At 48.5% G+C, this 27295-nt stretch overlaps 1 protein-coding gene across 2 annotated transcripts in view; it reads left to right on the top strand.

Annotated features, from left to right (window-relative positions):
* The first annotated feature begins 3 nt into the window (after positions 1–3).
* Positions 4–27295, top strand: part of HDLBP (high density lipoprotein binding protein) — a 62219-nt gene continuing 34927 nt past the window's right edge. The window contains exon 1 of one of the 2 annotated variants that reach the window (XM_055403273.2): positions 4–158. The gene's annotated coding sequence lies outside the window, so the exon portion shown is untranslated. Of the gene's footprint in view, positions 159–544; positions 593–27295 lie in introns of those variants that run through there. The other variant, XM_055403274.2, reaches the window with a different exon arrangement.

Genomic DNA, 27295 nt, shown 5'->3' on the forward strand with positions numbered 1-27295 from the left:
CGCGCCCCGCCCACGGCGGTTGGCCATATAGAGGCTGGGGGGTGGGGGGGAGGTCAAGCGTAGCCTCTTCTCCTTTACCAAGATGGCGGCTCGCCCCTGTTTCGCCACAGTTCCCACCTTATGAGCTCGATTTCCTTACACGGATAAGAGAGGAACAGGTAACGTAACACTTTGCCTTGTGGATAACTAGAACGAGGGGAAGAGCGTTTCTTTAGATGGAGCTTAATGACCAGGGAGGAGGAGAGAGGCGGCCGGGGGGAGGGCAGGTGGCAGGAAGAGTTGGGAATGACCGCGGGAGGGCGGACCTCTCGCCTGAGTCTCTCCTCCAGGAAGATGGCGGCAGCACCGCGCAGGGCCGGCCGGAGCGGCGCCGGCAGGGACGGCGGGCGGCCCGGCGGGGCCGCTCTAGCCCCGGGCCGCCGTCGTCTCGCTGGCCGGGCCCGCGCCTGCATTGGCCGCCGCGGGTCACGTGGGCCTGCGGCTCCTGCGCCGACCGTAGAGGTGCGCGCCCGTCCCCGGGGACGCGGCCTTCCTGCGCCCCGGGCTGCGGCCCGCTCCTGGCGGCGGGCGGGCGGCCCCTGTGCTGCGCTAGGTGAGGCCCGGGGGCGCCTCCGCGCCCACTGCGGCTGCGCGGCTCGGGGCGGGAGGGCGACGTGCCCGGCGGGGGCCGGCCGGGCCTGCAGGCCCGCCGCTGGCCGGGAGGCTGGGCGCGAACGCCTCAACCGTCAGGAAACACGACTGGAGTTTCCGCTGGGCGCCCGCGCCGCGCCGGGAGCCCGAAGGTGTTTGTGCCCGAAGGGCGTCCTGACGAGGCGTCTTTGCAAAGTGAAGCGCTCAGGGCCGGGCGTCCCCTCCCGGCCCACTCAAGGGACGGGGAGGGCAGCCCCTGCGTGGCGTCCTGGCGCCACCGAAAACCGGTGGAAGGCCGGCCTCTGTGTCTTATTAAGCACGGTCCGAAGGAATGTAGATGAGTCTTAGCGGAATCCTCAGGAACAAGGTGGTTTATCCTTGAGGTGCTCGGTTCGTGTCCTCGGCTGCCCTCAGGATCGCCTGCACCTGCCGCGGTGTCCGCAGCAGGACACGACGGGATGGGCGCTTCCTCTGCAGGTGGCTTTCTGAGGCCCTGTTAGGACGGGGTGCGTCACAGTTAGGATTTTGTCTGAGGCAGCTGATAGTGCTCTTCTGCAGAACAAGCTCCATGGGGTTTCTGGGACCAACCTGGGCTAATGAGACGTTGGACGAAGTCTAGTGCTCAGGGTGCTGTCTGATGACTCTGAGCACGAAGCACCCCGACGCTAAGCTCAAGAAGTACGGTTTATATTAGAGTCCTAAAGTAGTTGAGAAGGTATTTGGTTCAGAATGGCTGCCGTTGTTCGAACTCCCAGTTCTCCGGATCTGAGACATCAACTACCCGCTTATCACGAGAGTTTTAGGTTTGGAGAAAACTGAGCGTACCCGCTCAAGTCTTGAAGGACATTTGAAAGCCATTGGAAACACTGAAGATGAAACTTTCCTGTAACTGCTGTTCCGCTCTGTGTCACGCCCTTTCGGGGCTTGCCTCCTCTCTAATCAGGCTGAGGTCACCTGAGTGAAGGAAAGCGCTCCTAAGATGTCGATGCCCACATTCCTGGGCACTCGACACCCCGCTGGATCCTTGTCACAGCGTGCCCTCCAAGGGGCCAGGCTGACCTCTCAGCGTCCTGATGCGAGAATTTCTTCTTGAACCATCAAGTATTTTGTTTCTCCTTGGGTTTTGTTCTTTGAGGTTTTTGGTGGTCTGACTTTCACCTCATGACTTTACTTCAAGGGTAGAAAATATTAAAACAAAGAACGTATTGGAAATGGCAGTGCGCCATATCCCTGAGGTTTCTGAGGCTGCGCAGGTAAGGAGGATATAGAGTCTTTCCTTTCCTCAGAAAGTTTGTGGTCTAATGGGGGGATCGCCTTGAAAGAGGAGTGGGTTACAGTATTCTGAGTCATACACATTGGGAGTATGTGCCAGGCATGGCGTAGGAAAGGGGCTTCCCTGCTGGCTCAGACAGTAGAGAATCCGCCTGCGATGCAGGAGAACTGGGTTCTATCCCTGGGTCAGGAAGATCCCCTGGAGGAGGGCATGGCAACCCAGGCAGTTCTTGCCTGGAGAATTCGATGGACAGAGGAGCCTGGTGGGCTGCAGTCCATATAGGGTCATAAAGAGTTGGACACAGCTGAGCAACAAGCACTTTCACTTTCGGGGAGTAGGAAAAGGGGGCAGGGATTGCCTGTTGGAAAATCTTCACAAAGAACGTTGTCCTGAAACTGGGGTTTAGAAGATGAATAGGAGTTTTTCCAGGTGGACTGTGCTAGAAGGGACTAGCTTATGCAAAGGGGACAAGCAACTGGTATTGGAGGTGGCATACTCTCAAGAGGTTGAGAATTTGGTATACTGCTGGTTTTAACACTCAGACTTGGTGTCACAGGGTTGGTGAACACTCTGACTTGGACAGGATTTCAACTGATTACAGTGTCCACCAAGATGACTTGGTGATGTTTAGTCACAAGTGGATCGCATAGATTCACTGTTACTGACTGAGAGCCCTTTTTAAAGTGGCAAGTACTTATATATTTGTATATTTGCTGTGGCCCATTCAGCACACATTCATCTCACAGGGCTACTGATCAGAGAAAGGCTCTTCCTTTTCCTGTGAAGAAATAACCCGCCTCCTGGAAGAAACAGCACACCACAGCTCAAGTCTCAGTTGCTGACTTTTGGTAGCAAAAAGTCCACGGTACATATTAGAAGACTTTTTGATCCAGTATAGAAAGAACCTTAATGTATCTTTTCTCTTGAATTATAAAAATGCCACAACATTAAACATTTGAAGACCAAGAAAAGAACTAAACTTTTTTCATTTATATGCCATTTAAAAACTTGATTATACAAGTTCTTTCAAGCTGAAGTAAGATTTTCATTTCTTTTTACCTTTTTGTATTTTAATATCAGGGATGTTTTGGGGATGATATTTCTGTCAGCTGCTGTTTGCCAGGCGAGTCGGCGCTCCTTGACACCGTTTGACAAGCCAGACTTGTCTAGGCGTGCTGTTGTGTCAGCCGTCTTGTTGGTGCTTGCTGTTAGCTCGCCAGTAGTGCAGTGGCCATTCATGCTCCCCCGATACTGTTTATTGGCACTCTTGGTTTTTAAGGTTAAAAATTAATTTTACGTCAAACCAGGATTATGTTTTCATGCACCTTTTAAAAGATCAAATAAACTTGGAAAGACTTGAAAGAAAGAAAAACTATCCATTTCCTTCCTCCGCTGCAGGACACCTGTCTTTTAATTTTTTAATTTATTTTTATTTGGAGGATAAGTGCTTTACAGTGTTGTTGGTTTCTGCCGCACACCAGCAGCAGTGTGGATCAGTTATAAGTAAGCATACGTGTCACCCCTCCCTCTGGAGCCCCCTCCCACGCCCTCATCCTCCCTTCTAGGTTGTCACAAAGCACAGGCTGGAGCTCCATGTGTTACACAGCAACTTCCCACCGGCTACTTCTGTTGTTGTTCAGCTGCTCAGTCATGTCAGACTCTGCGAACCTCATGGACTGCAGCACGCCATGCTTCCCTGTCCATCACCATCTCCTGGAGCTTGCTCAAACTCATGTCCATGGAGTCAGTGATGCCACCCAACCATCTCATCCTCTGTCATCCCCTTCTCCTCCTGCCCTCAGTCTTTCCCAGCATCAGGGTCTTTTCTAATGAGTCGGCTCTTCACATCAGGTGGCCAGAGTATTGGAACTTCAGCTTCAGCATCAGTCCTTTCAATGAATATTCAGGTTTCTTTTCTTTAGGATTGACTTGTTTGATCTTCTCGCAGTCCAGTGGACTCTGAAGTCTTCTCCAACACCACAGTTCAAAAGCATCGATTCTTCAGCTTTCTTTATCGTCCAACTCTCACATCCATACATGACTACTGGAAAAACCATAGCTTTGACTATATGGGCCTTTGTTGGCAAATCAATGTTGGCAAACTAGCTGTTTAACATGTAGTATATATTTCAGCGCTCCTCTCTTTTCGTCCTGCCTACTCCTCCCCGCCCCCAGTGTGCCCACAAGTCTGTTCTCTGCCTCTGTGTGTCTGTTCCTGCCCTGCAAATGGGCTCATTGGAACGATTTTCCTAGATTCTATATATTGTATTGTAAGTCCCTCAGTCATGTCCGACTCTTTGCGACCCCGTGGACGGTAGCCCACCAAGCTCCTCCGTCCATGGGATTCTCCAGGCAAGAATACTGGAGTGGGTTGCTATTTCCTTCGCCAGGGGATCTTCCCAACCCAGGGATCGAACCCAGGTCTCCCACATTGCAGGCAGACGCTTTAACCTCTGAGCCACCAGGGAAGAGCCATAGTTTCTATGTATCAGTTCAGTCTAGTCACTTAGTTGTGTCCAACTCTTTGCGACCCCATGAACCACAGCACGCCAGGCCTCCCTGTCCATCACCAACTCCCAGAGTTCACTCAAACTCATGTCCATCGAGTCGGTGATGCCATCCAGCCATCTCATTCTCTGTCGTCCCCGTCTCCTCCTACCCCCAATCCCTCCTAGCATCAGACTCTTTTTCCAGTGAGTCAACTCGTCGCATGAGGTGGCCAACGTATTGGAGTTTCTGCTTTAGCATCAGACCTTCCAATGAACACCCAGAACTGATCTCCTTTAGAATGGACTGGTTCGATCTCCTTGCAGTCCAAGGGACTCTCAAGAGTCTTCTCCAGCACCACAGTTCAAAACCATCAATTCTTCGGCAATCAGCTTTCTTCACAGTCCAACTCTCACAACCATACATGACCACGGGAAAAGCCATAGCCTTAACTAGATGGACATTGGTTGGCAAAATAATGTCTCTGCTTTTTAACATGCTGTCTAGGTTGGTCATAACTTTCCTTCCAAGAAGTAAGCGTCTTTTAATTTCATGGCTGCAATCAGATTCTATGTATATGTGTGTGTAAATATAAAATACTTGTTTTTCTCTTTCTGACTTGATTTTACTGTGTATAACAACAGGCTCTAGGTTCATCTACCGTATTTCAACTGACTTATATTCCAGGATCCCCGTCTTTGATGCCACCTCTCCCATCCATGCCTGACTTGCTCACTTATTTCCCTTCCCTCCCTGTCCCACACATTGTCTCCTCACTGAACAGGAGATGCACCATTTCTTGTTTTCAGTCATCCCTCTGCCTTTGCTGTGCAGACAAATGCCCAGAGGAGGTGCAGCTTTAATTTGCTTGTTGGGTATTTAGTATTTATGCCTACTGGTATACTATTAACAGCTGTGCTAAATGGTATGATGGGACTTCTGGAGTTTTTGTTTTCCCTGAAGTTCATGTGAGTGGTTTTGGTGGTTTTCTTAGTTTTCTGTGTATTTGCTGCTAAAATTCAACCCTCAGTTCACCAGTTGTCTAAATCTTCTTCAAGAGACTCCGTCTTTCATCTGATCAGGCTCTGTTGGCCCAGGCCTCCTACCTGCTGGAACTTCACTGCAGGCCTCACTGCCTTTGGTTTTCTGGAACCCCTGTCTTTCTCATTCTTGATTTTTTCCCCCCTGAGAGCCTGGATATCTGGAGTGCGTTGTTTGGCCCTTGTACTCGAGTGAGAGGTTGGACATCGGTTGCCCCCATTTTTCAGTGTTATCCTTGAAGTGTTAGTTCTGATTCTTGAGCCTTTATATCTGATTGTGTTTTCTTCTTTGAAGCTTGCAGGATTTTGTGTGAAATGCAAAATACCCAGTGCAGTGATGTCCCTTGGAGTCTGTTTTCATCTAATGTCTTGCCAGCCCTTTGGGCTCCTTTATTTTGGAAAGTTCTGGATCTTCAGTGCTGGGTGTTTTTCTTGATTTATCTGATTTCTTTCTGTTCTCTCACCTGTTTCTACAATTCAACTGTTGGGCCTTCTGGATTGGCAGTCTGGTTTGCTTAGACTTCCCGTTTCTTTCTGGGACACCTTCTTGTTGCCCCCCGTTGTGTTTTCTCACTTTATTTCTTGGCGCATCTCTCCATCTCTCTGCCCTGCCTACAGCCTCCCGTGTTTGTTTCCTGGACGCACCGTCTCCTCTGACCTCTCTGAGGGCGTTAGAGAGTTTTCCCTGAAGTCACCACTTGCTGCTGGTTGCTTTTTGTGTTGGGGTTTTGGCTTTCAGGGGGTCAGAGCGTTTTCTGGGCTCTCCAGTGAAGTTTGCTTGCCTGCTTACATGTCAGAGGGACCCTGGCCTCGTGGTTGGTTGGGGCCTGCCTACTGTGACACTCACTGTGGAGGCGCCTGGCTGGGCCATTCGATACAGCACCCTGTTGACTTCTTTGGGTCTCTTTGAATTCTCCAAAAGAATACCTCCCAGACTCTTGCCTGGCTTCCTGTCTTTAAGGGGGCCTCCAGTGAGAGGAGAAGGCCAGGACCTTAGCAATGGCTGTGTAGGAATTTCCTTCTCCTGCCTGCAGAGTGGCTTCCCATCACTTTACTGTTACTGGCGTCCCCAGGGCAGGGATTCAGGTTCCCTTTTCCAGAGCAGGGAGAAAACCACTGCCTTCGGCCAAGAGGCCTAAGAGGCAAAACAAAACAAAAAAATGGCCTTTTTGTTAGTGTTTTCTTACTGCTGTTGTCTGGGCACCCTTTAGCAACGTCATTTTAGCTTACAACTTGAGTTTTGTTTATATTACTTATTCTTCTGTTTGCTCCATTGTTTGTAGCCCAGCTGTGCATTTTACCTTGTCTTAAATGTGTGCTTAAGCACCCTGGTAGGGACGTGGATGCAGGCTGTGAATAGGTTGGTCTTCACAGTCAAGAAGTTCACATGGCAATGTGCAGATCAAGATTTCAGTTGCTCATGATCGAAGATGACATTAAAATTATATTTCCCCTACAGATGGGGAAAATAAACATGAGCATTTTAGTTGATGAGGGTGGGGGTACAGGTAAACCCAGATGTCGTGGGGTGTTTCAATAGCTCGGTTCAGTTCAGTCACTCAGTTATCTCCGACTCTTTGCGACCCCATGGACTGCAGCACCCCAGGCTTCCCTGTCCATCACCAACTACCAGAGCTTGCTTAAACTCATGTCCATTGAGTTGGTGATGCCATCCAACCATCTCATCCTCTGTCATCCCCTTCTCCTCCTGCCCTTAATCTTTCCCAGCATCAGGGTCTTTTCCAGGGAGTCAGCTCTTCGCATCAGGTGGACAAAGTATTGGAGTTTCATATTCAGCATCAGTCCTTCCGGTGAACATTCAGGACTGATTTCCTTTAGGATGGACTGGATGGATCTCCTTGCAGTCCAGGGAACTCTATAATATAGAGTCTTTTCCAACACCACAGTTCAAAAGCATCAATTCTTTGGCGCTCAGCTTTCTTTATGTTCCAACTCTCACATCCATACGTGACCACTGAGAAAACCATAGCCTTGACTGTACAGAACTCTGTCAGCAAAGTAATGCCTCTACTTTTTAATGTGCTGTCAGGTTTTTCAGTCGAGGAGAGAGGAGCCTGGGGGTTCAAGCTCCTGGCAAGAGTGACTGAGTTAAAAAAAAAAAAAGATTAAAAAAATAAAAAGAAATTAAAAAAAATAAGATGGAAGCATGGCTGAGTTCAGGCCACTGGGTGTGCAGTGCCGCAGTCCTGCAGTCACAGCCAGCGAGGAGGCCCTGGTAACAGAAAATCCCCCAGCTGACTCTGCCAGGCTGGGTTAGGCGCGCCGAGTGTGAGCGCCCGTAATCCTCACAGTGACACCAGAGGGTGGGCAAGTTACCTGGTGTTTCCTCAGGATCTCCAGAGGGGATCGAGTGTTCAGGGCTGGGGCCAGCCAGGCCTCTGCAGCAAGGTAGGCATCCTGCCTCGAAGCAGACACTGGAACATTGTCCTGTGCCCTTTAGAATTTTGATTATCATCGAGTCCATCATCAGGCATTTATTTTCCACAAAGTGCATGCCCATCAGTAGGTTTTCTGGGAGGAAGTGAACGCATCAGGGCCCCCAGGCCTGCAGTGACGCGTGGCCCCTGCTGGGCCATGCTGGGCTCGTCTTTCCACCTTCTGTTGCTGCCACCGGCTCCACCGCCTGTGGCTCCGCCCCCCACACACACCCCGACGTCACCTTAGGACCCCACAGGCTCCGCGGTCGCCGCCTCTTGGTTTTCCCCACCCCCAGCTTCCTCTGGGCTGCAGGAGAAGCAGCTGGTAGGCTTGTGCTAGTTGTGGACCCCCGATGGTGGCCGGCGCCCTGTGTGTTCAGAGGGGTGACCTGATGGAGGACAATGTGGCTTTTGCACCATGTCCTTGACTCATTTTGTTGAGTTGCAGGGGCTGCTCCAGGCCGTGGCAGCTTTCAAGGCTCACAGGCCCTGCCACCCCTGGTGGCGCTGCTGTGGGCTCTGCCTGCACAGAAGGGTTCGGAGCAGCCTCCTCGGCCTTCTATGTGTCGGGTCAGCTCGTGCCTGGGCCGCTGGAGCCCGGGAAGCCGGGTGTCCTGCGGCCTCATTTCTGTGCTTCCCGCCTTTATCTGATCCATTGCTTTCTCTCCGCTTCTGGCACTGGTTGGGGCAGGGCTGAGCTCCCTAGGTGGGGCAGTAGCCTTGGCCCAGATGGGCAGGGAGGGCCCTGTGTCTCAGTGGCGGCCACTCTCTTGGTGGGCAGGGTGCACTGTCTGCTCGCCTCAGGTCAGCACCCCCACTCACAGCTTCTGGACAGGACGGACTGGCCCAGGCTACTTCTGGTTTCTTTGTAGAGGGAGGAAACGACTTTGGTCAGAGGCTGTCTGCGTGCAGCATTGCCTCTGCTGCATAAACCAGCATGTGCTCCGGGGAAGTTCCGTGGCACAGATGCAGAGGTGGGCCCCTCCTGCCCCCCGGGCATCGTGTGGCCTGGGCAGCTGGTGTTAGAGAAGGGGGCTGGGAGGGAGGGCTCTGCCCCAGCCCCCTGCATCCATCCTACAGACCCTGGGCGTGTGCTCCTGGGGGAGAGCAGGCTGCTCGCAGGTTCCTGGGGAGCGCCGCCTGCCTGGCAACCTCCCTGCCCCTCAGGAGGCCCCCCGGGCCCCTGGAGAGCGCTGCTTGTCGGGGTTGCCACAGCAGACGGCCTGGGGGAGATGGCCCAGCGCAGCATTTGCTGCCCTCAAAAGGGCCCGGCCCCTCGGCGCCAGGAGAGAGGCCAGAGGAGGAGAGACAGCCGTGCAAGTGTCGAGTTAGAGACCAGTTTTGAAAAAGTGGTGTGAGCTTAGCATTTTCTGCTGTTTTTGAGAGTCTGGTTGAGGTGAGTGATGTCTGAGAAGCTGTTGTGCCCCTTAGGGCTCCCTTCTTAGCGGATGGGGTGTGGGTTCTGATGCCTTGAGAACACAGCGCCGAGAGCATGCGTCCTTGCTTAACTCTCTCTGAAACTGGGGGGGAGTACAGGAGGCTGAGGTGCTCTCCGTCCTCTGTGCCCTTCTGACGGCTACGAGCTGTGCTCTACTCGGTGGTGTCCTGTCGCTTAGGAGTAGGAGGCCATGGACTGTCTGTTGGGACTGGGAACTCACCCTTCACCACTGTAAGGTGCTGCCCTGACCCTTGGACCTCGGGTGTTAGGTGATGACAGTTTGGGGTGGACTCCCAGCTTTTGTGGCCACTGTGAACAAAATCAGAGAGAATGCATTATCCTAATCGGTTTCATTTTGTATGTGTTACTGGCGGCTCAGTGGTAAAGAATCTGCCTGCCAGTACAGGAGATGCAGGTTTGACCCATGGTGTGAGAAGATCCCCTGGAGAAGGAAACAGCAACCCACTACAGTATTCTTGCCTTAAGAGCCCCTTGGACAGAGGAGCCTGGAGGGCTACAGTCCATGTGGCTGCAGAGAGTCAGACACAACTTAGTCACTCAACAACAACTACTCATTTCACTGTTATGTGGTAACTTTCTCATTTCATTAATACTTAGCTCATTTATAGATATCTTTCAGATGGAATTACTGAATTATATTGGCAGTTTTGACTTTTTCTCCAGAGTATGACATTAGTTAGGTGGTCCTGTCGCCCAGGCTTGAATCAGTGTGTGGGAGATCAACTTGAGGGATAGTTTTTCTCCTTTAGAAACAAGGCTTCTATTTTGACACGTTTGCTTTTGCTTGGAGCTGACTCTCCCGCCCCTGAGACCAAAGTTCTGTGTTGCCTTTGTCACCGCAGCAGTGAGCTCAGCAGAGCTGCCAGGCTGCCTGTGCCCCAGGCCCCTGGGCCACTCCACTCAGCCTGGCGGTTTCTGCAGCATCCAGACTGGATCCCACTGCAGGCAGAGGGACCTCAGACTTGCTGTTGGGGCCATCCCATAATTTCACAGGTGCTGGAGATGAGCATCGCGTTCCCTTGAGCCTGGTGCGTGTGGTTCTTTCTGAAGGATGGGGCAGAGGCGATAGGATGGTGCTTCTGGGAGAGGCAGCCTTCTGTGATCTTGAAAGCATACTCGGCTCCCCTACTCCTGGGCGGTGCTCCGTTGCTGGGCCTTGAGATGTGCCTGCCTGTCAGCGCCGCCGTGGGCTGGAGTGCCCAAGCCGCAGCCCTGACTTCCTCTGGACGGCTCCACGCTGTGTACGTCGTGTCCCGACTAGGTCTCTGAGGGAGACATGGCGTGGGAGGGCTTCCCATCCAGTCTCACGTGGATAGTTACTAGGTTCCTGTTACCAGTTACTCTGTGGCTTCGTTGAAGGTGTATGGTTTTTGTTTCAGCCTATTAAGAACTTATGTATATGCATTAGGAGGCTTCTTACAGGGCCCTTTTAATTCCACAGTGTCCCTTTTCTTGTCTCCCCATCTCCTCACCCCAGTCCTGCAGTGGTGGTACCGTGTGTCTCTTCTCTTTTAGCCATTGCTGATGGGGTGGGCGGCCTCCTTGCCCAGCCTGAATGCCGCCGCGTTCTCCCTGGGTGGTGTTCCCTTCATGCAGCGTGGCTGGCCCAGTGCTGCTGGCTGGGTTTTGCTTCTTGGTCAGAGAGCAGCCTGTCATTGGGGCTGGCTCCGAGGGCGCATCCTTTCCGGACGTGGTGTCTGAAAAGCCCTGAGAGCGCCTCTGGACTCCGTCAGGCCTCCTGCCTCCTCTGGGGGCGCCCCCGGGAGTCGCTGTGGGGACCCTGGCGTTGTTTGAGGCGTGCCGCTCAGCACCTGGAGGTGTCCCATCAGCAGCTTGCTTGACAGTCTGATGGCGTAAAGGCCGCTTTCAGGAACTGAACAGGGAGTATGTAACAGTGTAATCTCACTGAGCAGGAAACTCTGCGTAAACTGTGGGCGAGAAGTGCGCTGATAGAGACAGCGAACTCAGTTGTTGCTCAGTCACTGTCGTGTCCGACTCTGCCGTCCCACGGGCTGCAGCACGCCAGGCTCCCCTGTCCTCCACTGTCTCCTGGAGCGTGCTCACATTCCTGTCCACTGAGTGAGTGGCGACATCCAACCATGTCATTGTCTGTTGTCCCGTTCTCCTCCTGCCCTCAGTCTTTCCCAGCATCAGGGTCTCTTCCAGTGAGTCAGCTCTTCACATCAGGTGGCCAAGGTATTGCAGCTTCAGCTTCACCGTCAGCCCTCCCAATTAACACCCAGGGCTGATCTCCTTTAGGATAGACTGGTTGGATCTCCTTGCAGTCCAAGGGACTCTCAAGAGTCTTCTCCAACACCACAGTTCAAAAGCATCAATTCTTCGGCACTCAGCCTTCTTTATGTTTCAACCCTTACATCTATACGTGACTACTGGAAAAACCATAGCCTTGACTAGATGGACTTTTGTTGCTGAAGTGAACGCATAGTTGCTGCTGCTAAGTCACTTCAGTCGTGTCCGACTCTGTGTGACCCCATAGACGGAAGCCCACCAGACTCCCCCTTCCCTGGGATTCTCCAGGCAAGAACACTGGAGTGGGTTGCCATTTCCTTCTCCGAACGCATAGTTAAATATGTATAATTAAAAGTGGGTTTTGACTTTGAGTTGAATGGTCAGTGTCATTTGCCACCCCCTCCTACATCAACGTGTTTGTTCCCAAATCAATGTGTTTCTTTTTTCCAATTACAAAGGTAGTGCTGTCCTCCACTTACACATTTAAGAAAAAACGCTTCAGTGCATGCTTTCAGAGCAGTTTCAGTCACGGTGCAGAACAGATGTTTCTGAACCGCCTGCAGGTGACGGGACGGGAAACCCTGGCTGTGTCCGTGTGTTTCCTGCAAGCAGGACACTTAGTGCAACCATCGATGTGCATCCTTAGCTGCCGTCAGACCAGTTCACATTGGCTCTGTCTTACCTTGGCTCTCCTGACCTTGACACTTAATGGTCACAAGCAGCTATTTTGCAGTGTGTCTCTCAGAGTGGACTTGTCGGTTTTCTTTTGGTTAGATTCAGGTTTTGCATCTTCTGCTGGAATGGCACAGGGCCTTCTCTTGGCCTTGTGTCCGACGGCACACAGTTTCAGTTTGTCCGGTCTGGGGGATGGGTCACTTGATGAAGGGGGCGTCTGCCCTGCTTTTCTCTGTGAAGTCTTTGTGGTTAACAAGTGTGTGGGGGGGAGGTGCTTTTGAAACTAAGTGTCTGTTCCTGTCAGGTCCTCTCAGTTTGCTGGTTTATTCTATCTTTTGAATTGTGGTGCTGGAGAGGACTCTTGAGAGTCCCTTGGACTGCAAGGAAATCCAACCAGTCCATTCTGGAGGAGATCAATCCTGGGTGTTCAGTGGAAGGACTGATGCTAAGGCTGAAACTCCAATACTTTGGCCACCTCATGCGACGAGTTGACTCACTGGAAAAGAGTCTGATGCTAGGAGGGATTGGGGGTAGGAGGAGACGGGGATGGCAGAGAATGAGATGGCTGGATGGCATCACCGACTCGATGGACATGAGTTTGAGTGAACTCCAGGAGTTGGTGATGGACAGGGAGGCCTGGCGTGCTGTGGTTCATGGGGTCGCGGAGAGTCGGACACGACTAAGCGACTGAACTGAACTGAGGCTAAGAGTTTCCCATTTTATTCAGCTGGTTGTTATTTTTTATTGTTGTTTATTTTGGTGTTCCTGTGGTCCTGGTTTTGGCCCCTGGAAGTCCCTTAAAGCCAGCCCATGTCCTGGCTCGGGTGAGTCCCCGCTGCTCACGTGTAGCTCTTGCTATTTGGTCAGCCCCGCACGCCCTTCCGTGGACTCGGTCCCAGCCTTGAAAGCAGTCTTCTGGGCTCTGCCGTGTGCCCTCCTGAGGCTGCTGCCTGAGCCACTGCCTCGTTGGTGCTGACACCTGCTGTATGCTGTTGGCCTGTCACTGTGCAGCCCGTGACCACCTTCCCACGGGTGCACACGTGTTTTTCCCGTTCTCTGCATGTCATGGCGCTCCTGTGAGCCTCCTCACAGCTGTGTTCTGTGCTGCTGCTTCTGCTGAGAAGCTGCTTTGACTGTGACCACTGAATGGGATTGTGTGTGTTTGGTGTTTGTTACATGTTTTTAAATTGCTTCTAATTTTACACATCCTCAGTGATCAAGGAGCCTGTTTTCCTCACGGTTTCAGAACTGGTTGCATCACTTTTGTTCGTCTTTGTTGACCTCATAGTATAAGGACTAAATGAGGATGAACACATGAATTCCTGTGTTTATGTAGTGTGTGTTAGTTTTCTATGAACTGTGTTCAGATGTTTTCCAGCCGGAGAAGAGCTCTGTGTGCCCTGCTTTCTGCGTTGTCAGGGCCTCTTCAGTGTGTGAAACCCTGAGGCTCACACTCGGGTGAGTCCGTACCTCGCTGGTGGCCTCTGTAGTCTGCATCGTCACAGGCTTTCCTCCCCAGTCTCCTGGTGCTCAGGCTTAGTTCTTTCCCTTCAGGTTTCTAACTCAGCTGAAATTTGCGCTGGCATCTGTTCTGAGGTGCGGATCCACCTTCGTATGTTTTTCAAAATGGCTTGCAGGTGGGCCCAGCTCTGTTGATTGTCTAGTCCATCCTTCCTTGCTGACTTGAAATGGCATTTGTTTCAAACGCTAAACTCACGGATACACCTGAGTTTGTTTCACTTATCCATTTTCCTCTTCCTTAGCCGAAACCCCGAGTACTAATGACCATTGCTTTATGGTGTGCTTTGCTAATTTTAGGTTGAATCCCCCACGTTTTTTCTTTATTTCAAATACCCTAGGACAGTTTTATCTTTAGGTGATTTAGGAACCCCCACCCTTTTTTTTTTTTTACAGTACATGTATATTTTTTTAAAACCTACTGGGACCCTGTGTTATGTTTCCTATGGATGCCAAAATAAATTATGACACATTTAATAGCTTAAAACAACAGAAATTTATTCTCTCAGTTCCGGAGCTGGAGTCTGAAACCTGACGGCCCACTCTGCCCCTGGGGCTCCTGCCTCCAGCTTCTCGTGGCTGCTCCCGTGCCCTCGGCTTGTGGGCCCCGTCTCTGCCTCCATCTTCATGTAAGCCTCGACCTCTGTGTTGTCTCTCCCTCTCCTTGAGAAGGATGCTTGTAGTGGACCCACTCAGATAATTCAGGGTAGTCTTCACTCACTTCTGGAAAGACGTTTTTTCCAGGTAAAGTAATGTTTAAATTCCAAATAGCAGGACCTGGTATCTTTGGGTGGCTGTAGTTCTGCTGACCACAGATGTTATTTGGCTTTCCTTTGAGGGTGTAGATGAACTTGGGGAAAACAGACATCTCGGTGGTTAAGTCTCCTCAGGAATGAAGCTGCTCCGTGACTCGGGCGTCTAGCGTGTGTTTTGTTTTGCTAACACTGAACCTTCCTTCAGTTTTCCTAACTCTTCATTATAACAGAGGGGTTTTCTAAACAGATGGTCATCTGCAGATACTGGTGTTCGTCTCTCAGCTTAATTATTTCTCCTTAAGTTGCATGTTTGACAGTCTTTGACCATAGTATTAATAGATAACTTTGCTGATTTGTTACTTAACAGGATAATTTCGGCTTTTCACTAAATGTGGTGTGTTTTCCTTCTGGGAAATGTTCTTCACGTGGCCATTTCCTTCTGTTCCTGAAGTTCTGTTCCATAGGAAGCAAGGACTAGACTCTGATTCTCATCAGCCAGACGGGCCTCTTTGGACGGCCGTCTCTCGGTTCTGTATGTGTGCCTGTGTGCCTCCTCTGAGCTCGGCGTGCACGATCACATGGCCTCAGAACGAGTCCTCACTGCATCCCTGGCGCGCACCCACTCACTCACGGTGCCTTATTCTCTGAAGTTAGAGTGGATTTATTGGGCTGGTGTTTTGAATTTTATGTTTGTAAACTGGTTTGTAGTTGATCATCTTTTCTCTGCAGCACCCTCCATTGTTTTGGGGAGCCGCCCTTTCTGCCATGTGCAGGCCATGTGTTGGGGATGCAGTGGCCCCGCTTGTGGGGGCACCCTGACTAACTGGGCTGACAGACATAGTTCCTCCCCTTGGCTCCTGATGGGCTCAGAACCCAGCCATTGCCATTGAGACACAAAAATAACTCCTGGAGCTCTCATGGGGCACAGCAGCTCTTCCTTCTTTGGGCGCTACCAGAAGAAGAATCACTGCCGTTTGTGACCCCATCCTTCTCCCCACACCAGGCGCCACGCGCGCCCTGTCACTGGGCTTGCGTCTTTTGTGTGCTCTCCCTTGTCTGACAGACTCGGAAGAGTTAATTGCTCTTTTCAGAGAAACTGATTTTAGGTTGTTGTTTTTTTTCCTGATTTTGGTTTGATTTACCAAATCAGCTGTATTTTGCTTGTTTTTGTTTTCTATTTCACCAATTCTTTGTTTATTTATTCCATGTACTTTCTTTGATTTTTCTGTTTTCTGTCTTAAATGCTTGTTGGCTTATCTTCATTTCTCTGTGTAAATTTTTTTTTTTTATTGGAGGCTAATTATTTTACAATATTGGTTGATTTTGCCGTACATTGACATGAATCCGCCCCGGGTGTACATAAGAGTTCCCCTTCCTGAACCCCCCTCCCACCTCCCTCCTCCCCTTATCCTCCCTCTGGGTCATCCCCACACACCAGCCCCAAACATCCTGTAACATGCATCAACCCTGAACTGGCGATTCGTTTCACATATGATACATGTTTCAATGCCATTCTCCCAAATCATCCCACCCTCACCGTCTCCCACAGAGTCCCAAAGACTGTTCTATACACCTGTGTCTCTTTTGCTGTCTCGTATACAGGGTTATAATTTCCATCTTTCTAAATTCCATATATATGCGTTAGTATCTCCGTGTAAATTTTATAAAATTTATAAAATTTTCAAGTTTGATTCATCCTCAGAGGATAGCTTTGTATACCCTGCTAAGCAGTGCTCTTTGATTTTTTCCTTTTCTGAACCCCTCATTGTTAGAAAAACCTTCAAACGAACCCAGATAGGAGAGGATCCGGATACTTCACGTACCTGTCACACAGCTTTAACCGTGGCCAGCATTTTGCCATTTTTATTCATCTTCCCTGCTTGTTCCACACTTGTCACACTTTGAGTATTTTGAGGCAAAGCCCGCTTTTTGTGTCACTTGTAAATACTTTAGCGTGTGTCTTCAGTAGATGAGGGCTTTAAGGAAATTACACCTAACAAAATTAGCTACATTTTGTTACTGTCATCCAGTATCTATTCTGTGTTGTTTTCTCCAAATGTCAGAAAATATGTTTTTACAAGGTCTCCACATTCTGGACTGGGTCAGTTGTTTGTGATGGTGGCGTGTCCTTTGATCCTCATTGTTTCCTGTAAACTGGTAGCTAGATCTGGATGCTTAATTTGTTGGGGAGGGGTGTTTCGGGTGTGGGGGTTTAGTTTGTTTTTGCGAAGACAGAGTAGGGAGGGTGTCAAGAACACGGCCCAGGTTGTTCTGGGCAATGCATGTGCATTCTGCCAGGAGGCGTGGTGTCTGGCTGTCTTTCTGTTCGCTGTGTTACAGTTGATCAGTGCATGTAGTGTCAGCAGGCTGATTCTGCCCCTTGTGAAGTTTATCACCCATTATCTAATGGGCTCACAGCCCTTTTGCTTGTTTCCCCTGTTTGGTTGGTGTATTAGTTTCCTGTTGCTGATGTAACAAGTCACCAGGAACTTGGCTGAAGTCAGTGTCCGTGGGGTCAGGTTCAGGTGTCAGCAGGACTTCCTTCGGGGGGTTCTGGAGAGAATCCATTTCTTGCTTTTCACAGCTTCTTGCACCCCCTGCATGCGGGAGTGCCCCTTGTTACGTAATCTTCCCATCAGTGCTCTTAACTTAGCTCATGGTTTACATTCACAGGTTCCAGAGCTACGTACATGGATGTCTTTGGGGCCATGAGTTAGCCTACAGTTGACAGTTGGAAAATGAGGATTTTTCTCGTTTTGTTTCTACATTTACTTATTGGCATTTTTATAGAGGTTTTCTCTTACTAATTCTGATTCCTTTGAAATACAGTTCCTATTGGAGAGAAAAGAGAAATTATTTCTTTTCATTTATTCATGTTTAGAGTATATGTGGACTAGCAACTTGTGAAGCAACAATCGTTTTTGTTGCACCCCCCGTGTTATGAACGTGCAGACACACATGTGTGTGACATACACAGTTGTCTCTCAGCCCCCTGAAGCGGTTTTTTCTGGCACTGCCTTTCATTGCGCTGGGTCCTCGGGGTTGCCCAGGGCTTCTCTCTGGTGTGGCAGGCCTGGCCACTCTGCACTGTGGCGCACGCATTTGCCATTGCGGTGGCTTCTCACTGGGGGGCATGCACTCGATCCACAGGCCTCAGGAGTTGCAGCACACGGGCTCTTCAGTTGCGGCTTGAGGACTGCAGAGTGTGGGTCAGTGGTTGTGGCACACAGGCTTAGTTGCTTTGCGCATGTGGGATTTTGCCGGCTGCTGCTGCTGCTAAGTCGCTTCAGTCGTGTCCGACTCTGTGAGACTCCATAGACAGCAGCCCACCAGACTCCTCTGTCCCTGGAAGTCTCCAGGCAAGAACACTGGAGTGGTTTGCCATTTTCTTCTCCAATGCATGCATGCATGCTAAGTCGCTTCAGTCATGTCTGACTCTGTGCAGCCCTATGGACAGCGGTCCTCCAGGCTCCTCTGGCCGCAGGATTTTCCAGGCAACAGTACTGGAGTGGGTTGCCATTTCCTTCTCCCGGGATCTTGCCGGACCAGTGGTCAAACCCGTGTCCCCTGCATTATCCACTGTACAACAGGGAAGTCCTGAAACTGTTCTTGACGTCAGATTGTTCACGCAAGTCGACTCCTGTGTTTGTTGGAGGAGACCCCTTTGGTCTGTGACTGCATGCTTGCTCTCTGCCACAGCATGGTGCCCCATCATGTGGCCGGAATGCAGCCGTCTGCTCTCATAGTGGGGATATGCTGTCAGCCACGGCCCATGTGCTCAGACACCGCACGGCTTCTCGTAGCAGACAGGCCTGGGAAGCAGTCATGAATATAGGTGTTTCCAATTCAGGTAACAGTCTGCATGGTTTTTTACTTATGCTGAAAATTGGTTTTTAAGGATGATAACTTTATCCAACAACATAAAATAGTTTTAGAATAACAGACAGTAACTAATGTTTCTAGGTTATATCCCACTTGGAATATACTGTCAAGTTATTGTGTTTTAAAGTTGTGTTTTCTCTGACGCTTATGCCATGTTGTGACGTTGTTGTTCAGGTTGCTTTCCAATTTTTTACTATAAGTGTTAATGAAGCATGGTAAACATGGAGGACTGTGCAGACCTGTAGTGAGGAGTCACTGAGCCACAAACAGCACCACGATGAAGAAGCAGGACCCGACCGTGTGCAGAGTTTAGTGTCCTCTGATCCATATGCTTCCAGAGGCACAGGGTCCAGACAGTCACAGCTATCGTTCCTCCCGTGCGGATGTGAGAGTTGGACCAAGAAGAAGGCTGAGCACCGAAGAACTGATGCTTTCAAATTGTGGTGCTGGAGAAGACTCTTGAGAGTCCCTTAGACAGCAAGGGGATCAAACCAGTCCATCCTAAAGGAGATCAGTCCTGAATAGTCATTGGAAGGACTGATGCTGAAGCTGAAGCTCCAGTACTTTGGCCACCTGATGCGAAGAGCTGACTCACTGGAAAAGACCTTGGTGCTGGGAAAGATTGAGGGCAAGAAGAGAAGGGGATGACAGGGGATGAGATGGTTGGATGGCATCACCAATTCAGTGGACATGAATTTGAGCAAACTCTGGGAGACAGTGAAAGACAGGGAAGCCTGGTGTGCAGCAGTCCATGGGGTTGCAAGGAGTCGGACACGACTGAGCTACTGAACAACAGCCGAGGCAAAGAGAATCATGGTATTGGGTTGGCCAAGAAGTTAGCTCTTTTTTTCCCATATGATGACTTTAGCGACACTTAGTTGTCTTTAACTTCATTCGAAACAATTGTTAGGTTACACTGTGACAGCGTCCTTTCAACGTGCATTTAAAAAACCAAGATTGGTGAATTTCTTTGTAGCTATTTTAATATTGAAGATGGAAGAAAAACAACATTTTTGCCATATTATGCTTTATTATTTAAAGAAATGGTAAAAACAGAACTGAAACACGAAAAGAGATTTGTACAGTGTATGGAGAAGGTGCTGTCACTAATGAAATGTATCAAAAGTGGTTTTTGAAATTTGGTGCTGGAAATTCTCTCTGGAAGATGCTCCATGGTCAAGTAAACCAGTTGAAATTGACAGCAGTGAAATCAAGACATTAATTGAAAACAGTCAATGTTATACCACACTGGAGATGGCTGACATACTTGAAACATCCAAATCAAGTATTGAAAATCATTTGCACCATTTGATGTTTTGGGTTCCATATAAGTTAAGTGGGGGGAAAAAAAAACCCTTTTTCATCATATTGCTGCAAGCAGTTCTCTACTTAAATGTAACAAAAATTCTCCATTTTCAAAACAAATTGTGAAGGGCAGTGAAAAGTGGATTCGGTACAATAATGTGGAACAGAAGAGATCATGGGGCAAGTGAGATAAGTACCACCAACCACGCCACAGGCCGATCCTCATCCAGTGAAGGTGATGTTGTGTATATGGTGGGATTGGAAGGGAGTCCTCTATTATGAGCTCCTTCTGGAAAACCAAGCTGTTAATTCCAACAAGTCCTGCTCCAAATTAAACCAGCTGAAAGCGGCACTTGATGAGAAGCGTCCAGCGTAAATCTTGCATCAGGATAACCAAGTCTGCATGCTCCTTTTAGGACCAGGCAGCAACTGCTTTAGCCTGGCTGGGAAGGGAGTTCTGATTCATCCGCGTGTCCACCACACATTGCACCTTCAGATTTCCATTTATTTCAAGCTTGACAGAATTCTCCATCTCCTCCTGACAGACGAGGAAACATGGCCTTTGAAGAGGTGGGTGTGCCCAGGGTCACCAAGCAGACAAGTGCCCACCGAGGCTACTCCTGGAGAGGAGCAAATCTGACAAGGTTTTTCTGTTCCTTCCTTTGTAGAAAAGCATTCCATCCATTTCTGTTTGGACAGGACTGGTTCCAATTCTTAAATATTCAAGTGTAGGTTTAGCTAGCTCTATATATTTCATAGCAAAGTTTCTTATAAACCCGAGCTAAGCTCATTCTAGCTCATGGAACTTTTGTATGTAAATTGTAGGACGAAAAACACCTCCAAGTATATTGCCCTAGGTCAGATTTGGGATTATTTTGTTTCTTGTAATTTAATCACAGGACTGGGGCGGGGGAGCCTGCCTGAGCCCTCCTGCGGCCGCGCCTTCTTCATCCTGCTTTTCCAGACTCCCCAAGCCTGTGTGGAAGGGCTTCTCTGAAGCGTGGCCTGCACCTGGAAGCAGGTGTTGCTTTCTCTAATGACACAATCAAAGACAGAGGCGGAGGAGTCTCTGATGCAGACGGCTGCCCAGTGAGGCGCAGGGAGGCTTCTCGGTCTCAGGTGGGAAAGGCCCTGCCCTGGTTTCCAGGCGCGAGGCCCCGAAGGCACGGCCCGAAGTGGAGGGAGTCTGTGCTCCCGGTGTGCTGCTGGCAGGGCTGGGCCTCCGTGCCCTCCAGACAGAGAGACTGCGCACCGGTGCCTCTCGATCCCTGAGGCTTCAAGGGGTTAGCGGAGAGCCGCATTCTCTCTGCTCAGCAGCCCGTCACTCAGACACCATCGCGGAGAAGGCTGGTTGCTGTTAACGTGGTCTAAGAGCACAGGAGAAAGGCCTGTGACCCTGGCTTCTGCTCGCCTGTCGTAGCTGAGGGGCTTCAGAGGAAGAGCCCCTCTGCCTCCTCTAGGCGGGGGTTCTGCGCTGGAGAGAAGCGCGCTGTGCGGTCTGGAGGGTCTCCCCGCACGCGCCCGCCTGCGTGCTTAGCCTGATCAGCCCATCATCTCCGTAAGAGGCGCATGGAGTGCACGCTTCTCTGTGCGCTCCCCTCCCAGCGCCGTAAACCTGCTGTCTCCACGCCAGTGAGAGTGCTCCTCCGTCGCCCCGGCTCTGCCACCGCTCGGTGTCCGACCGTGCGCCCGGCCCGGGTGTCTGGAGGTGCTTCACGTGGACCAACGCGTCTCTGACACAGCTGGTCACGTAGCATCAGCACAGTGGTGGGCGGCCCCTCGGCTGCACGGACGCTGCCCAGTCCTCTGACGCAGGACGGCCATGCCTCCATAACCTCGTCTTTACATGAAGCAGACTCCTGACGCGTCGTCTAGGACAGTCACCGTTTCTGTGGGAAACAGTGTTCACCTGTTCAAGAAACGTTTTTCTTTGCTTTTATTTCTTTGTTTGGTGTTATTTTTACATTACGTGATTAAATGAGAAGCAAGCCTGGCATGAGCATGGTGGGGAGCCTGCGTGCAGTGTCACAGGCGGGGCTGGGGTCAGGGTGTCCGTGGGCACAATGGCGTCATGCATAGCTGCTGGGAGAACGGAGACTTGAACGTGTGTGGCAGTCGGTCGGGAGGCTACCGTTCTCTTCCTGCTAGGAACAACACAGACGGCCAGCCTTTGGCTTCGACGAGAATGGAAACAGTACCTGTATCTTTGGGTATGTTGAAAATTCTGAAAGAGATGGGACCACCTGACCTGCCTCTTGAGAAACCTGTATGCAGGTCAGGAAGCAACAGTTAGAACTGGACATGGAACAACAGACTGGTTCCAGATAGCAAAAGGAGTACGTCAAGGTTGTATATTGTCACCCTACTTATTTAACTTCTATGCAGAGTACATCATGAGGAACGCTGGGCTGGAAGAAGCACAAGCTGGAATCAAGATTGCCGGGAGAAATATCAATAACCTCAGATATGCAGATGACACCACCCTTATGGCAGAAAGCGAAGAGGAACTCAAAAACCTCTTGATGGAAGTGAAAGAGAAGAGTGAAAAAGTTGACTTAAAACTCAACATTCAGAAAACTAAGATCATGGCGTCTGGTCCCATCACTTCATGGGAAATAGATGGGGAAACAGTGTCAGACTATTTTTTGGGCTCCAAAATCACTGCAGATGGTGATTGCAGCCATGAAATTAAAAGACGCTTGCTCCTTGGAAGGAAAGTTATGACCAACCTAGATAGCATATTAAAAAGCAGAGACATTACTTTGCCAACAAATGTCCAGACGTCTAGTCAAGGCTATGGTTTTTCCAGTGGTCATGTATGGATGTGAGTGTTGAACTGTGAAGAAAGCTGATCACCGCAGAATTGATGCTTTTGAACTGTGGTGCTGGAGAAGACTCTTGAGAGTCCCTTGGACTGCAAGGAGATCCAACCAGTCCATTCTAAGGGAGATCAATCCTGGGTGTTCATTGGAAGGACTGATCCTAAAGCTGAAACTGCAATACTTTGTCCATCTCATGCAAAGAGTTGACTCACTGGAAAAGACTCTGATGCTGGGAGAGATTAGGGGCAGGAGGAGAAGGGGACGACAGAAAATGAGATTGCTGGATGGCATCGCCGACTCTGTGGACATAAGTTTGAGTGAACTCCGGGAGTTGGTGATGGACAGGGAGGCCTGGCGTGATGTGATTCATGGGGTCGCAAAGAGTTGGACACGACTGAGCGACTGATATAAACTGAACTGAATGAGTGTATATGTGGAAGCTCTAAGAAGAAGGGAAATTGTATTTAAATTACAGTGTGTGATCAGACTGGTCCTCGGAGAGGCCACTCAGTCCTCCTCCCAGGCACGTCAGTGTGCTCACACCACTGCTGTCCTTAAAGTGGGTTTTTTTTGCCAATTTGAGAGGTGAAATATAGAGTCAAACCTTCAAACCTTCTTTTTTATTACAAATTAAATGTTTCCTACATTTCTTCTGTGAAAGATCTTTGTATCTTTTGCCTTTTTTTTTTTTAATGGGTTTATTAGAGTGGAAGAAATACTGTAAACCACTTGGTCACTTCTCTCTAAGATCTTTGAGACTATACCCTCTGCCCCTCAGGTGCTTGTGGTAGAGGAGATATTTTCAGCACTAAGACAAATACTCATTTTGTGTTTTATAAAGTTTATTAATAAGAAGAGTATTTTGTCAGGTTACGTTTCTTTCTGCCTTGGTTTGGAAAAGCAACTGTGTAGCACTGCTGTTCAATCAGAGATGCATATATCATTTTAAACTTTCTGGCATCCACTTTAAACATGTAAAATGAAGCAAGTGAAATTAAGTTTGATAATGTATTATTTAACCTAATGCAAAATATTATCATTCCCACATGTAATCAACATAAAGTCATTGATAAGATGTTTTACATTGTGCTTATTGTATTGTCTCCAAAAAACTGTATTTTAGACTTTGCAAAATTGTACATACTGTTTTATGACAGTCATAAAATATTTATGTACGTGTATATAGAAATACTGTATAAATAAAATTATATAAAATCTGATTGCAAAATTATACACACATGCATGTGCATGGCCCTTTTGGGATTTAAGAAGGGTTTGCACTGAATTTCTATGCAAAAAGTAGAAACTATTTTTCTAGTTATTCTACTTAACTAGAGAATTCCATTCTTGTATGTTTAATTTAGCTTTACTATATAGATGAGTAGGTCATTTCTCTGTTTATTTTGGTTTTTTCTGTATCTCGACAAAGGTTTTTACAGTATTCTCCATAAAACCTACTTTCTTACTAGATTTAGTCCCAACAGTCTGCCCGTGACGTTTTGGAACATAATTGATTTTGTGTTCTGATCTTGTTTCCAGAAAACTTACTGACTTGGTTTAATTCTAACAGTGTGTTCATAATAGACCCTGCCGGATCTTGTACTGGACAGCTGTACTGTTTGACACTGGCAGCCTTATGTCCAGTCATGCCTGCCGTCTTCCTGCCTTACCGCCCTGGTTAGATTCCCTCTGCAGGTTTGAATAGAAATAGCTCAACAGCCTGTCTCCTTGTGATCCCAGGATGAGTGCCTCTGATGAGGTGATTGAGTTAGGGAATGTGTCCTTGCATTCCTGCTTCTTATCAGGAGTGGGCAAACTGTCTGTTTATTCTTTATCCTCAAATAAACCATATTCTTTATTTGAATGGTTTGAGATGATCAAATCATTCCTGCTCCAGTGCTAATAATGTGCTGAATTATTTTGATCTATTTTCCTGATACTGTACCACCTTGTATGATTGGATTAAACTTGACTTTATCATTATATATTACACATTTGTTTTTACATCTTTGAATCAGTTTGCTAGGTTATTTTAGGCTTCTGTTTTTAAGTACCTAGATGAAATTTACACATTTACTCTTCTCATTTGGGAGGTATTGAAGTTCCCTGGCTTCGTGAGTAAGTTGGGAAGACAATTTCTTGGGGCTTCCTTACAGAAACATCTGGGTCTGCCTTTTTGTTGTGACTTTTATGTTTGTTTCTTCAAATATTGGAGAGTGTTGGTTATTTAAGCTTCCTTTTCCTAACAGATTCAGTTTGGGTAACTTATTTCCCTAAAAATTGCCCATTTCATGTAAGTTTTTGATATTTCAGAGTCTCTATTGTAGTTGCAGCTTTTGACTCCCCCCGCCCCTTTGAATTCTTCCACCAGCTTCCCTGGTGGCTCAGATGGTAAAGTGTCTGCCTGCAGTGTGGGAGAGCCAGGTTCGATCCCTGAGTTGGGACAATCCCCTGGAGAAGGAAATGGCAACCCACTCCAGTACTCTTGCCTGGGGAATCCCATGGACAGAGGAGCCTGGTGGGCTGCAGTCCATGGGGTCGCAGAGAGTCGGACACCACTGAGCGACTTCACTTTGAATCTTCAGTCACTTCACTTCACTCAGTCACCCAGTCCTGTCCGACTCTCCGCGACCCCATGGACTGCAGCCCACCAGACTTCCCTGTGCATCACCAACTCCTGGAGTTCACTCAAACTCATGTCCATCGAGTTGGTGATGCCATCCAGCTATCTCATCCTCTGTCGTCCCCTTCTCCTCCCACCTTCAATCTTTCCCAGCATCAGGGTCTTTTCCAGTGAGTCAGTTCTTTGCATCAGGTGGCCAAAGTATTGGAGTTTTAGCATCAGTCCTTCCAATGAACACCCAGGACCGATCTCCTTTAGGATGGACTGGTTAGATCTCCTTGCAGTCCAAGGGACTCTCAAGTCTTCTCCAACACCACAGTTCAAAAGCATCAATTCTTTGGCGCTCAGCTTTCTATATAGTCCAAGTCTCATATCCATACACAACTGGAAAAACCAGGGGCTTTGACTAGATGGACCTTTGTTGGCAAAGGGTCTGTGCTTTTTAATATGCTATCTAGGTTGGTCATAGCTTTTCTTCCAAGGAGTAAGCGTCTTTTAATTTCATGCCTGCAGTCACCATCTGCAGTGATTTTGGAGCCCCCCAAAAATAAAGTCTCTCACTGTTTCCACTGTTTCCCCATCTATTTGCCATGAAGTAATGGGACCGGACGCCATGATCTGAGTTTTCTCAATGTTGAGTTTTAAGCCAACTTTTTCACTCTCCTCTTTCACTTTCATCAAGAGGCTCTTTAGTTTTTATTTGCTAAAATAATCTAGCAAACTAAATTCTTTAAATTCTTAGTATCGCCTATTCTTGCCTATTCTGTTTTTTTCACTGATCATTTTTGCTGGAGATCTAACTCGTTTTTTTAGATTTAGCTCAGTTTATTTGTGCTGCGTGTCCTTAACTTCATTGATTTCTTTATTTCTATATCCTTTAGGTTTATTGTTTTTCTAATTTCAGAAGAGGTTAACTAGCTAGTTTTTACATTTTCTTCGCTAGTATGATGGCTAAGATACTATTTTCAGGTCTTCTTTGATCCATGAGTTATTTAGGAGCAAGTTTTAAAACTTCTAGGCTTTCAAACATACTGCTGAAGCCTGGCTTGGAGAATTTTGAGCATGACTTTACTAGCGTGTGAGATGAGTGCAATTGTGTGGTAGTTTGAGCATTCTTTGGCATTGCCTTTCTTTGGGATTGGAATGAAGACTGACCTCTTCCAGTCCTGTGGCCACTGCTGAGTTTTCCAAATCTGCTGGCATATTGAGTGCAGCACTTTCACAGCATCATCTTTCAAGACTTGAAATAGCTCAACTGGAATTCCATCACTTCCACTAGCTTTGTTCGTAGTGATGCTTTCTAAGGCCCACTTGACTTCACATTCCAAGATGTCTGGCTCTAGGTCAGTGATCACATTATCGTGACTATCTTGGTCGTGAAGATCTTTTTTGTACAGTTCTTCTGTGTATTCCTGCCACCTCTTCTTAATATCTTCTGCTTCTGTTAGGTCCATACCATTTCTGTCCTTTATCGAGCCCATCTTTGCATGAAATGTTCCCTTGGAATCTCTAATTTTCTTGAAGAGGTCTCTTGTTTTTCCTATTCTGTTGTTTTCCTCTATTTCTTTGCATTGATCACTGAGGAAGTCTTTCTTATCTCTCCTTGCTATTCTTTGGAACTCTGCATTCAGATGCTTATATCTTTCCTTTCCTCCTTTGCTTTTCGCCTCTCTTGTTTTCACAGCTATTTGTAAGGCCTCCTCAGACAGCCATTTCGCTCTTTTGCATTTCTTTTCCATGGGGATGGTCTTGGTCCCTGTCTCCTGTACAGTGTCACGAACCTCCGTCCAGAGTTCATCAGGCACTCTATCAATCAGATCTAGTCCCTTAAATCTATTTCTCACTTCCACTGTATAATCATAAGGGATTTGATTGAGGTCATATCTGAATGGTCTAGTGGTTTTCCCTACTTTCTTCAATTTAAGTCTGAACTTCGCAATAAGGAGTTCATGATCTGAGCCACAGTCAGCTCCTGGTCTTGTTTTTGCTAACTGTATACAGCTTCTCCATCTTTGGTTGCAAAGAATATAATCAATCTGATTTCGGTGTTGACCATCTGGTGATGTCCATGTGTAGAGTCTTCTCTTGTGTTGTTGGAAGAGGGTGTTTGCTATGACCAGTGCATTCTCTTGACAAAA

This window comes from Moschus berezovskii, chromosome 4, assembly GCF_049115385.1.
Source record: "Moschus berezovskii isolate FMDL1 chromosome 4, NW_MosBer_1.0, whole genome shotgun sequence".
Classification (NCBI taxonomy): Eukaryota; Metazoa; Chordata; class Mammalia; order Artiodactyla; family Moschidae; genus Moschus; species Moschus berezovskii.